This window comes from Pristiophorus japonicus, chromosome Y (genome assembly GCF_044704955.1).
Source record: "Pristiophorus japonicus isolate sPriJap1 chromosome Y, sPriJap1.hap1, whole genome shotgun sequence".
Taxonomy (NCBI): Eukaryota; Metazoa; Chordata; class Chondrichthyes; family Pristiophoridae; genus Pristiophorus; species Pristiophorus japonicus.
In genome coordinates this window covers 16,336,978-16,349,821 of record NC_092011.1, presented here as the reverse complement: position 1 = coordinate 16,349,821, position 12,844 = coordinate 16,336,978, and positions in this window count along the sequence as shown.

The following is a 12,844-nucleotide window of genomic DNA, read 5'->3' as shown; positions in this document are numbered from 1 at the left end:
CCACCACCTGTAGCACCGAGTTTCAGCTCAGCTTGGCCGCAGGGAGGAGGGGTAAGCGAGCCAGAACGAGGAGAGCCAGAACCAGAGCCAATGTGCCCGGTCCGGCAACAGAAGTTTGGCCCGCCCACCAGTGGCGGGGGTCAAGGGCCACTGGAAAGCCAGTTTGTGGTCCCCCACACTCCCCAACAGCTTCGGGCTATGATAAGCCACCTGGGAAAGCTAAATCCAAAAGGGAGACCGCTCGGTCCACTTTATGGAGGTGGAACAGGTAGGGCATATTAATGGGAGTGATAATGCTGAGATGGCAAAGATGTTCCTCCTGTCCCTGGACAGCAAGCTGTACCAGTCCCCCTCTACAGAGAGCAAAAGGGGACAGAGAACATTTGCTGCCATCCAGAAATACATTTTAGAAGCCATAGGCTGCAATGATGGAAGTCCCTTCTCCAGAGGGGAGAAAACGGTGCAGCTCACAGGGGAAACCCCACACCCTTTCGCAGACCGACTGTGGCCTGTGTACCAGAGCGCCTGTAGTGGGGACGTCGATCGTGATAACTTAAGCGTGGACGAGTTAGCCCACTGGCTCTGAAGCCTAGTAGCTAACAGTTTACCCCAAATAAAAACCAAGGCTGAGGCCTGGTTCGACACAAGAGACCCCCAAGCCACAGAACAGGGAGTGCTTCGTCAACTGACCCTAGCTTACCGGAACGGCAGAGGGACGGAAGAGTTCCAACAAAAGGGAAGGTTTCACTAAATCCGACCTTGCCAGGATAACATGGGAAAGAGCCATTCACAAAGCTAGAAGGGAAGCAGTGCAGAAGTTATCAGCCCCCAACACAGTAACAGGTGTATGAACTTTTCTAGGGCTAACCGGGTACTGCAGAGATTTCCTTGAGGATTATGCAGCCACCACAGCCCCTCTGAGAAAGTGTACAGAAGGATTGTGAATGTGGCAGAGGGATGGAGATAGGGAATCATGGGAAAATAGCTTAATAAATGTCAAGATGCAGACAATTGCAGAATCGACAGAAAAAAAGGGGTTACTGAGAGTTGAGGTTAAACACGGGTCACGGGAAAGAAAAAGCAATCATGGATAGGAGAGAGTAACGTAATGGTTTTTACTGATAAGGAGGAAATGGTTTTTACTGATAAGGAAGGATAATTTAATGAAGCTATAAACAAGCTGACCTTGGAGCCAGCCCTAATTAGGAGTCTTCCTCGCCTGCCATTGGACATCCTCGGGGGGAGGAAGAAAGGGAGTGGATAGACCAAATGCTAATCAAATGTGTTATGTTTTGAAAGTGTATAACTGCTGTGTTTTCACGCTGTTAAGGGGCTTGTCCAGAGGAAGTGAATAGGCTCTGACAGAGAGTGTTCCTTGATCTTGACAAGTCCCGGCCCGTGAATCTTCAATAAAGGTCTTTTACAGAAAAGGCAACAAGGTGTCCGTGTGTCCGTGTATTCGCTGAAACAGATTGAGGGAAAAAGAATCCGCATTAACATTTGGTGTCAGAAGTGGGATCTCAACGGACGACCGCCAGGGACTTGCGAATTTAGAGCCGAACTAGCCTCGGACGAGACGGGAGGAAAATGGCCACCGGAGTGAGTATCCTTTAAATACCACCTCTGTTCCCTCCAGTTCCAAAAGTCTGGAGAAAGTTTTGCCACTCGCTGGTTCTCAGGTAGCGTCCGAACGAGATCCAGATCAATCTGGCGAATACCTTCTAACTAAGGAAACCGCGGGGTGACGCGGAGGGATAGGGAAATTGTGTAAAACGAAATTGCGGGGCGATGCGAAAAATTGTGTAAAACTAAATCGCGGGGCGACGCGAGGAAGTGTGTCAAACTAAATCGCAGGGCGGCGCGGGAATGGGCAATCATGGATCCAAAAATAGAGCCGGCCAAAAAAAAATGAATAAGCTTTGTTGAATGAAGAGAGACTTTTGTCAATGTCTGTCGTTGAGTGAGAGTCCTTGCATGATTTTTTTGACTGTGGAATGAATTTTGTATGTATTCATGTTTCTGAAAGCCTGTTTGGAAGAGTGGTGCAGCTGTCTGTTTATTTAAGCTCCACCCACTTTTTCAAACAAAGTTAAAGTTTTTTCAACCCTTTGTAGTTTTGTCCTGTATGTGGGAAGTTTTAAGACATTTTAAGTTAGAAACGCAGGTGTGGATTTATTCGGATGATAAGTTACGGAGCTAGGAAATGCACAAAGGATTGATTACATAAGGTTGAAAGACATAAATTTAGTCTCGGAATGAGATAAATAATGTCTTTTAAAAAAAGCTTCTAGCTCAAAAACAAATGTTTTCAATAAAGTTTGAAATTACAAAATTTGAATTGGGATTTTGAGATATTAAAAGAAGGCACAGCAAAATACTGAGGTGGATTCAAATTTTAAAAAAAGTTATTAAATTAAATCTGATCTCATAAGGAAAAAGGAGCAAATAAAACTATAAGGTTTGGAAACAATCTGGAAATACCTTCAGGGATCAGGTCAAACTCCTGGGCGAGTGGCGAGCTATCTGCGAAGGTGTAAAAAGGACTTTTGAAAATGTTAAAACAGCAAGCTTTAGCAGTTTAGAAAAAGACATTTTAACGACCTTGAAACTGGAACATTTTGAGATAATGAAAAGCAGCCCTCAAAGCCTAAGTGCTTGACTCCATTCTAGTTATGGAGAAAAGAAAAAGATAAAGACGCAACTTTGAAAGTAAACAAATTGAACGAATTTGAAAGGAAAAGTGTCTTCGCGTTTCTGATGATTTTAAATTAACAAATTTACAGAGACACGAGCTCTCCGTGTAAAATACACAAGCTAATTTGAAGAAAGGTGATCTGGAAAAAAGACGTAACGCACTAATTAGGTGCTGGAAGAAAAACGGGTGTTTGCGATGGGAAAATACATAACTTACTAAATACTAGTTGATATCGGCTGTAAAAAAGATATTCGTTCAATTGGAAAAAAAAAGGAATTTGAAGAAGTAAAAGACACTCTCCATTGATGATGATTTTAAATTACGAGAAAGTTTCACTGCAGTTTGAAAGCTTTCCAAAATGGACGTTGTTTATCAAGAAAAGTCCCGAACAGTCTAAACAAGCAGGAGGGTTTTGAAAATAATGAGGAGAAAAGATCTAAGCTATGCGAACTCAGCACAGAAAGAACTGGAAATTAGAGAACCTCACTAAATTTTAAAATTCTTATAGAAAATGGAACTGGCACGGATGTTTAGATTTTGTGCTGAGAGAGAAATAAAAGACACGATTTGCCCAGTGAAATAAAATAAAACCGTAAAATAAAACGAAATGTTGGAATGTACACAGCGTGTGTGAAAATTGGATTTGAGTAAACAAAATAGCTATTAAAAATGTATGGTCTCGGTGTAAATCAATAAAAAAAACATTTGGCAAGTACTTGAATTAGAAGTTAAGAAAAAATTGGAGTTTAATCTAAAATGCCGACTTTCCTGATGAGAAGACTTTTATTATAACGGCTTTACTAATGATTTCTGCTGTTTTAACGGATTCCTAATTTCTAAGTTTTGAAGGCACGAAGACTTAAAAAAAACAATTTTTCGGATGATTATGCGAAGTCACATAATGACATAAGGCTTTCTTACAAACCTGTAAAGGAGTTTACCCTTTCCACTGACAGCTGTTTTATACTGGACATTATTAATTTGGATTTCTTAATAGAATAAAAAAGACTCACCTGACAGAGGAAATGGTGCGATAGTCAGAATAAAAATAAAAACAGAACTAGCCGGTGTAATAATACTCGCCTGATACAAATAAAAGAAAGATACTCAAACAAAGCAAATTCAAGAGTTAAAAGCTAAGATAAATAAGCTGGAAGAGATTTTTTTAAAAACGGGGCCAGACGGATAGTGCAGTGCGCAGTCATAGCACCATCACCTATGGCAATAGAGCCAATGTACCTCACGGTGGGTAAATGTAGTCCACAAACCCAACCTAACCCTTACCTCTGATTTCACAGAGTGACCACAACATACATGGATAAAAGATGAGTAGACCAGAACCTAACACCTGGTGACGACCAGGCTATCTGTTTAAAATTTGCAGATAAAACACTCACCGAGATGGGACCGCAGCGGCTACTTCGACTCTGGAGACTCAGGATACTGGGGACCTTGAGGCCCACGCAGGCACTGGATAATACAGATGGACTACGAGAGATATAGCACATGCAGGAAAGACACAACTACATGAACTAGCTTTGTTTATTTTAACTGCCGAAATCTGCATCCCAGCAGCCAAGGACTGGAGCAAGGACAGAACTTATTTTAACGCACAGCTATGTATAGTGTATTAAGTAAGGTTGTAATGCAGCAGGCTACCGATGCCGTGGGCGCCAGTAGATTCCGAGGATAGGAGCAAGTTCATAGGACTAAAAGGGGAAGGGCGCAGAAATCCAACTGGATGGAATTTCAGTTCTAGAAGCTCATGCCTGGGCGGACGAAGCTGCAAACAAGCAGCCAAATCCACCCCGCAAGAACAGAAGGGTGGGAACAGAACGGAGCAAAAAGGGGGTGGGATCCCAGGATGTTTAGGAAAACTGGCCAGTGGAATTAAATTAAGACCAAATGAGGTCTCTGGAATATAAGGTGCACGCCTGTCTTTGCCCAGGGAGACCTCAACCAGGGGATACCAGTTGGAGAACATGCCTGGCCTCCCCGTCTGTGGGTACAGATCAGTGGTGTTGGGACATTCGAGGCCGGAATAGATCCACCACCGTTGCTCAAACAACCACTCTGGGAACTACAACTCTTTATAGTACCACCACACATCCTCCTCCCACATGCCCGTCCATAAAGACTGGAGCCAAAGGGGGGGCTAGTAATAAAATAATCTAGAGAAAGGAGATAATTTGGGGTGCGTCATCGACTACTTATCCTCAACCTAATGGATATCATTTTTCCTAGCTGCTGTGGGAATGAAACTATAAGTCTATACCAGAACCTGACACAGCGGAGCCTTGAAGGCCCGGAACCCACTACCCTGAGATTTAATGTCAGAAATGGAACAGGGCAAGGTCGAACAAAAAGGGGAATACTGGAAACACTAGGCATGGGTTATGTGGCAGGGGTTACGATGATGAATTCCATAGACCTGTATGCAATATATGACCGAGCTAACAACTTGATGGCGTAGTCTTGAGGGGTTTACTGGGGAGGGACTTGGATAACCAAGCCCTACAAGCGCGGTTTGGAGATGGCGCGGAAGGGGAACTGTTACAAGTGGCCCAAACATTGCCGAAATGCCAAGACAATAAAATTGATCCACGCAGTGGGGAAAGATATAAGTAAACGATTGCAGGCTGAGATAGTTTGCTCCGGGTATGGGGCCTGGATATTAAGTGAGGTACAACATAATTTGGAGCAACTCCAGAATGGAGACATACCAGATTGGTTTCCGAACAGCATACTTAACAATTGGACTCGAGATTAAAAAAATGAATAACACATGCGAGGTACGAAGGAATAGTCAAGCATGGGTGCCAAAATTCAGATGTATTACTGGGCGGGTGAATATGATCGGATTTGCGTTGTCCATACCACAGTATGATGTAACAAATCGATAATATTGGTGAAGTGAGAAACCAAACTCGGTTACGTTAACATCAGCCTGCCAGACGGGTGGTTAAAATTAACAATAATACCAAAGGCATTGACATAACTGACTGCTACAAAATTAACCAAGTGGTTTTATGTCGCGGTACGCCACGAATGACGAATGATGATTGCAGATTCCACCAAACAAACGGATGCATGTTGAGTAGCACTCCTCTCAAACACGATTCCAAAACAATCGCTGCTCCACAAGGGAATGGAGCACAGGAGCAGCCAACCCGACGATTAAGACCAGGGGAGGAGTCACCCCCTGTGTCATCACCAACCCTAACTTGTGTTTCAGGCCAATGGGAAAAATAGATGTAAATGGATACCACATATATCCCGAGACAACGGAAATCATCCACGGAATGGTCGTGGATACCCTCTGAGAAGGGTCCGAAGAGGCGGTATGGGAACCGCAAGGCAGATACCGGAACTAAATGAGGAACAATTACATTTGGTGCAAGGAATCCAGAATCAAAGACGACAGTATGTCCGGCTGATGGAAGAAATAGACAAACTTACAGAGAGACACTAACGCAATGCTGGCTGATCAGCCCTGATACTCAAAGCTGTGGGACATTGGACTTAATGTACTTGTAGTAATACAGGGTCTGGTTCTGATGGTCATGATGGGATTAACATGTGCACGAATTGAACAGCCCAAACGATAAGTCAGGGCACGCACTATGATTAAGGCCATAAGGGATGAAAATGTAAGCAGTCCTACAGGAAGGACTTACCTTATATAACTCTGTGGGAAGGTTTCAGGAGGTCCCGAAGCTTGGGAGATGGCCACCCAGGTGAACTAACCTATCTGGAACTCGCCTACAGGGAGATAGCTATCGGGAAATATGGCCAGCTTGGCGTATAGCCAAGGGCCAAAAGGGGGGAATTGGAAGAGAAATTTGGCATTAGGGGTACCAGTGGGACAAGGGTTAAAGTGCTGGTTCCTGCACTGACCCATAAGGAGGTAAAAGGCCTCTCTTCAGCCTTGTACCAAGGCTCCAGAAGTTATCAATTCAATAATATTCCGACAGGATACAATGTGAGAACCAAAACAGACATTGATAAGACCCTGCGAAGAGGCTCGAGGCGGACTCACAGACAACAAGGGGGATCAGGAAGGAGAGTGCGAACGGCTGAATGCGATACTCCTGGAATAGTCACCAGGGTTATCATGGAATGATAAAAGGGGGGAATGAGAATGTGTACAGAAGGATTGTGAATGTGGCAAAGGGATGGAGATAGGGAATCATGGGAAAATAGCTAAAGAAATGTCAAAATGCAGACAATTGCAGAAGCGCCAGAAAAAAAGGGGTCACTGAGAGTTGAGGTTAAACACGGGTCACGGGAAAGAAAAAGCAATCACAGATAGGAGAGGGTAACGTAATGGTTTTTACTGATAAGGAGGAAATGTTTTTTACTGATAAGGAAGGATAATTTAACAAAGCTATAAACAAGCTGAGCTTGGGGCCAGCTCTAATTAGGAGACTTCCTCGCCTGCCATTGGACATACACGGGAGAGAGGAAGAAAGGGAGTGGATAGATCAAGTGCTAATCAAATGTGTTATGTTTTGAAAATGTATAACTACTGTGTTTTCGCGCTGTAAAGGGGCTTGTCCAGAAGAAGGTGAACAGGCTCTGACAGAGAGTGTTCCTTTGTCTTGACAAGTCCCGGCCGGAGAATCTTCAATAAAGGTATTTTACAATAAAGGCAACAAGGTGCTCGTGTGTCAGTGTATTTGCTGAAACAGATTGAGGGAAAAATAATCCGTATTAACACCTCTGCTCTGCCTCCTACACAAGGGAGTGCAGTGGGAATGGGACAAAGGTTGCGAGGTAGCATTTATCCAACTCAAGAAAGACATGTAGACCGCGCCAGCTCGAGGGGCCATTGATGGGGGTAAAGAGTTTTTCCTGGAGGTAGCAGCCAGTGGGGACAGCCTGAGTGCAGTACTGCTCCAAGAGCGGCACGGCTGGCTGAGACCAGTGGTCTACTCCTCCAGGATACTCATGGACATGGAGAAGGGATACTCCAACTGTGAGCGGCACCTCCTAACCACTCACTGGGCTGTGTAAAGATCACTGGTCTTCCTGGGGGCAGTCCCCTATCACACTCCTTACCCACTATACGCCGACCCAAATGCTCCTAGATGGGAGAATCAAGGGTGGGACCGTGAGCAGTGCACGTATTGCTCACTGGACCCTGCTCCTCTCTCAAATGGACCCAAGGGTAAGGGGTCTCTGCGAGCCAAGACTCACAGTCAACATGATCTATCCAGGGACATAGAAGGGAAATTAACATAGGCTTTCGGCCTGGGTTACACCCCACAGGCTGAGAGATCTATGTGGACGCTTCAAGCACAGGATCTGCGGGTGAACGACTCACAGGCTGCGGACTTTATGACCCCGAGGGAGACATTGCCCTGGCAATTAAACTCCCCAGTACTATGAACGCCCAGCATGCTGAACTGTCTGTGATGGTGTACGTAGTCACACACCCCAAAGAATTCCCTACCCCATACACGATTTGCTCGGACAATATGTTCACATGCAATTTGTGTACGGAGTACCTGGCTATCTGGTCCCACCGCGGATACACATCCGCAGATGGGAGACCCCTGGCAATTAATCTCCGACTAAAAAAGATCATGAAAGCTATAGGGGAGGAAGGGAACATCCATACACATAAATTGAAGGCACATTCCACCACTGAACCCCGTAGCAAGGGAAACCAGCAGGCTGACATGTTGGCCAAGCAAGGTGCCCGCACGGGCAAGCTCTGGGACCCGTACAACCCAGGACCCATTGCAGTGGTTAGGGGCAGAATGGGGACGACAGGTAGGGCAGGTGTAGCTTTGCCCCCTGACCTAAAAACGGTTCAGACCCAAGACCCCATCCTCAAAACTGTCCTGAACTTGCTAGCTAAAGGGGAAAGGATAGATGGCCCATATGGCACAGCAGCAATTGCCATTAAAGAAGGCATGCAGTTCAGGGGGAGCAATGGATAGTACCGCAACAACACCGGAGAGAATTCCTCCAGCTGGCCCACAAGGGTCCAAGAGCAGGACACCCCGGACCTGATACCACTTGGCAATGAGTGGATCAGGCAGGGTGGTGGCCAGGACTCAGGGAAGACGTCCGTGAGTTCTGCACCAGCTGTCTGGTGTCCGCGGCCATCAACCCCGACCCCCAGAAAAAAAAGGTGTCGATGGGACATATCAGGAGGGTAGAGGGACCCTGGCAGTTGATCCAGATCAATTACATCTGTTGTAGAGAGTAGAAATATATATATATAGACTTAGGCATTAGGCACCTGCTGGATATTTAAAACTCACATAAGCTTAAATGGACACACACATAAAATGGCTGCCCAGGCATTATGGGAAATCAGGTAGTCAAGCTGTGAACTGTTGAACTTTCACTGACCGAGCAATAACCCTGTGAGGCCCACTGTAGGAATGCCTGGGATGTGGGAAGACAGAGATAAGAAGGAAACCATCTCCTGTGAACAAGGCCATAAACCAATTAATTCCCCAGGAAGAAAGATAAGAGGGAAACCATTTGCTGTAAACAAGGCTATATACCAATTATTTCTCCCAGATGAAAGAACTAGGGAGAGAACCTATAAAGCCATCAATCAGCCCAAGCTGACAATAACCGAACATATGGTTCCCTGGATACTAGGAGAATTCTATTGGGTTAAAAGAACCTATATGTAATCTATAATCGTTGTGATTGGCTTGTGTCCAGCCGTGATGGGCTGTGTAACTGTAGTAAACTGTTTTGTAACTGTTGTGAAACATATAAAGGTACATGTAACTCTTTGTTCTGTGGAGAGAAACCTGGATACGGTCCTGTGTGTTTCGTCCCCGCTGAGCGTTATTAAATGCCGCCAGGCATTGGAACCGACTCTGAGTGTTGAGTGATTCTTCTAAGAAAACACTAACGCTAACAATGGCGTAGTCAACGGGATTTCCCAGAGTCGCTGGACGCCCTTGGAAAAAAAAAACCCGGGTGAGTATAAAAAACAATTTTTAAGTATAAAGGGTGCGGAAGGTGGAAGCTGGTTGATCGACATGAGGAGACGGTCTAATATCTCAAACGCCTAGCCTGAGCCTGAATTAAGAGGACTTTTGTCCCACGTGACGGCCAGGAACCAAGTAGGCGTAGGGAACACACTTAGACCGTGGGATCGTGATACCGAGAGACATCTTCCGGACCCAGTAGTGTAATTTGAAATACCCCGGGATAGAACCAAGCGGTGTACAGCGGCTAACGGAATCCAAACCTGTGAACAGGGTCGGACCAACAGGCTGAGCGGTGGTAGGTAGTCGTTAAGGATACGTAGAGCACTGCGGGAATTGCTTAAACGCGTTTTTAAGAATTGTATAAGTTTGTGCAACAGCAGAACTTGTGACCTGACAGTAGCCAAGAGACAGTTTACTACAAGTCGCGCTAGAAAGAAAGCGGACCTCTGAGAGTAGATTCCTAACGATACCAGTCCTACCCAGGAATGGCCATGAAAACAAGTAAACTCGAGTGGGGACCAGAAGGGTCGCTTACCCGCCACCTGGCGGAAAAACAAAAGAAGCTAATTGAAAAAAATGATTAAAGCAGGGTGGAATCCTCAGGAACTAGTTATGTGAGGAATTATTTAGATAAAACTACGAATTCCCTGAAAGGTCATGGATCCAAAAATAGAGCCGGCCAAAACAAGAAGAGAGACTGTTGTAAATGTCTGATCGTTGAGTGAGAAGTGTCTGTGATTTTTGACTGCAGAATGAATTTTTTATGTTTTCATGTTCCGAAAGCCTGGTTGGAAGAGGAATGCAAGTGTCTGTTTATTTTAGAAACAGAGTGAAAGTCTTTTTTTAACCCTTTGTAATGTTGTCCTGTATGTGGGAAGTTTTAAGAAATTTAAGTTCGAAACGCAGGTGTGGATTTATTCGGATGATAAGTTACGGAGCTAGGAAAATAAACAAATAAAGAATAGGTTTGTTGAGCAAAATATTTATTTGACATGCTCACTTACTTGCCGAAAGAAAACATGCAATGATTGATTGGGTTGAAAGACATAAATTTAGTCTCGGAATGAGATAAAGAATGCTTTAAAAAAAAAAAGAGCTTCTAAAAAAAAAAGTTTTAAATAAAGATTGAAATTACAACGTTTGAATTGGGATTTTGAGATATTCAGAGAAGGCACAGGAAATACTGAGGTGGATTTTAAAAAAAAAAGAAAAAGATTAAATTAAATCTGATCAGGTCAAACTCCTGGGCAAGTGGCGAGCTAACTGCGAAGGTGTAAAAGGAACTTTTGGAAAATGTTAAAAACAGCAAGCTTTAGTAACGACTTTGAAACTGGAGCATTTTGAGATAACGAAAGGCAGCACTCAAACTCTCAAAGCTGGACTCCATTCCAGTTATGGAGAAAAAGAAAAAGATAAAGACGCCACTTTGAAAGTAAACAAATGATTTTAAATTAACAACTTTATGGAGTTACGAACCCTCCGTGTAAAATACAAAACCTAACTTGAAGAAAGAAAAAAAAGATGTAATTGACTAAATGGAAAAAGACATAACTTACTAAATACTAGTTGATGTTTGCTGTGAAAAAGATATTGGTTTAATTCGAAGAAAAAAAAAATTTTGGAATAAGTAAAAAACACTCTACATGGATTCGAATTTTAAATTATGAAAAAGTTTCAATGCAGTTTGAAAAGATTTCCAAAATGGACAGTGTTTATCAAAAATGTCCCGAACAGTTTAAACAAGCAGGAGGGTTTTGAAGATAACGAGGAGAAAGAGAGAAATAAAATAAAAACAGAATTGAATTTCAGTAAACAAAATTGCTATTGTATGTGTGGTCTTGTTTTAAAACCATTAAAAAAAAAATTCTTTGGCAAGTACTTGAATTAGAAGTTAAGAAAACATTGGAGTTTACTCTAATGATTTATGCTGTTTTTAACGGATTCCTAATTTCGAAGCCAGTTTTGAAGGCACAAAGACTTTTTTTTTTCAGATGATTACGTGAAGTCACGTAATGACATCAGGTCTTCTTACAAACCTGGAAAGGAGTTAACCCTTTCCATTGACAGCCGTTTTATACTGAACATTATTAATTTGGATTTCTTAATAGGAAAAAAAAAAGACTCACCTAACAGAGGAAACAAAAATAAAAACAGAACTAGCTTATGTAATAATACTTGCCTGATACAATAAAGAAATAGATACTCAATAAAACAAATTGAAGAGTTAAAAGCTAAGATAAACAGGCTGGAAGAGCCAATGTACCCCACGGTGGGTAGGTGTAGTCCACAAACCCAACCTAACGGTAAAGCAGACAGCGATGTTTGGAGGAATAGCTTTGGCCTTGGTCATAATAGGAGTTTGGGTAATATTTAAGTGGGTAAAGACACGGGCGCACGCCCTACAGATTCAGCTCGAAATGGTTCGATTATAACCTTGTCCTTCTGATTTTGCAGGGTGACAGGGACACTCGTAGAGCAAAAAAACTTAACCCCTGGTGACGACCAGGCCGTCTGTTTAAAATTACAGATAATACTTACCGGAATGGGAATACGAAAGGCGCTACTCGTAATATGGATAGCCCTGCGACATGCACGTACCCTGGGCAACACCGACGGACAGCAGAGCACGCTGGAAATAAACAACTATATGAACTATGGAGTCTTGTTTAATTTAACGGACGGAATGTGCATCCCAGCAGCCAAGGACTGGAGCAAGGACAGGACTTATTTTAATGCATGGTTACAAGTGAATCCTAATAAGAATCCTAATAAGAATAAGAGTATGTGTACAGTGCTCCACGGGTATAAGGAGCAGATGCATTAAACGGAGGGATGTCAAAGGGCCTGATGAATGTACTTTCGGCATAATTTGCGCGCCTCCGGGACAATCCCAGCAATCAGTCATCCGCAAGAAGGGAATGGGGCTGTGTGGGTATTACGAGGAGGCGGGGGCGGCTGCAATATAATTGTATGTATGTTTCTCACACCCTCCGACACCGTGCCCCATAAGAATCACTACATTGCCCGAAGAACTGCCTTGTCCCATAACTACTAAGGGACCAGAAAATGGGATTGCAATGTACAACGAAGGGGAATTATTGTATGATAATGTTAAACATGAAATTGTGCCTGTTCTGATCAATATTTCAGGCATCCAGATGCCGGAATATTGTACCGAACA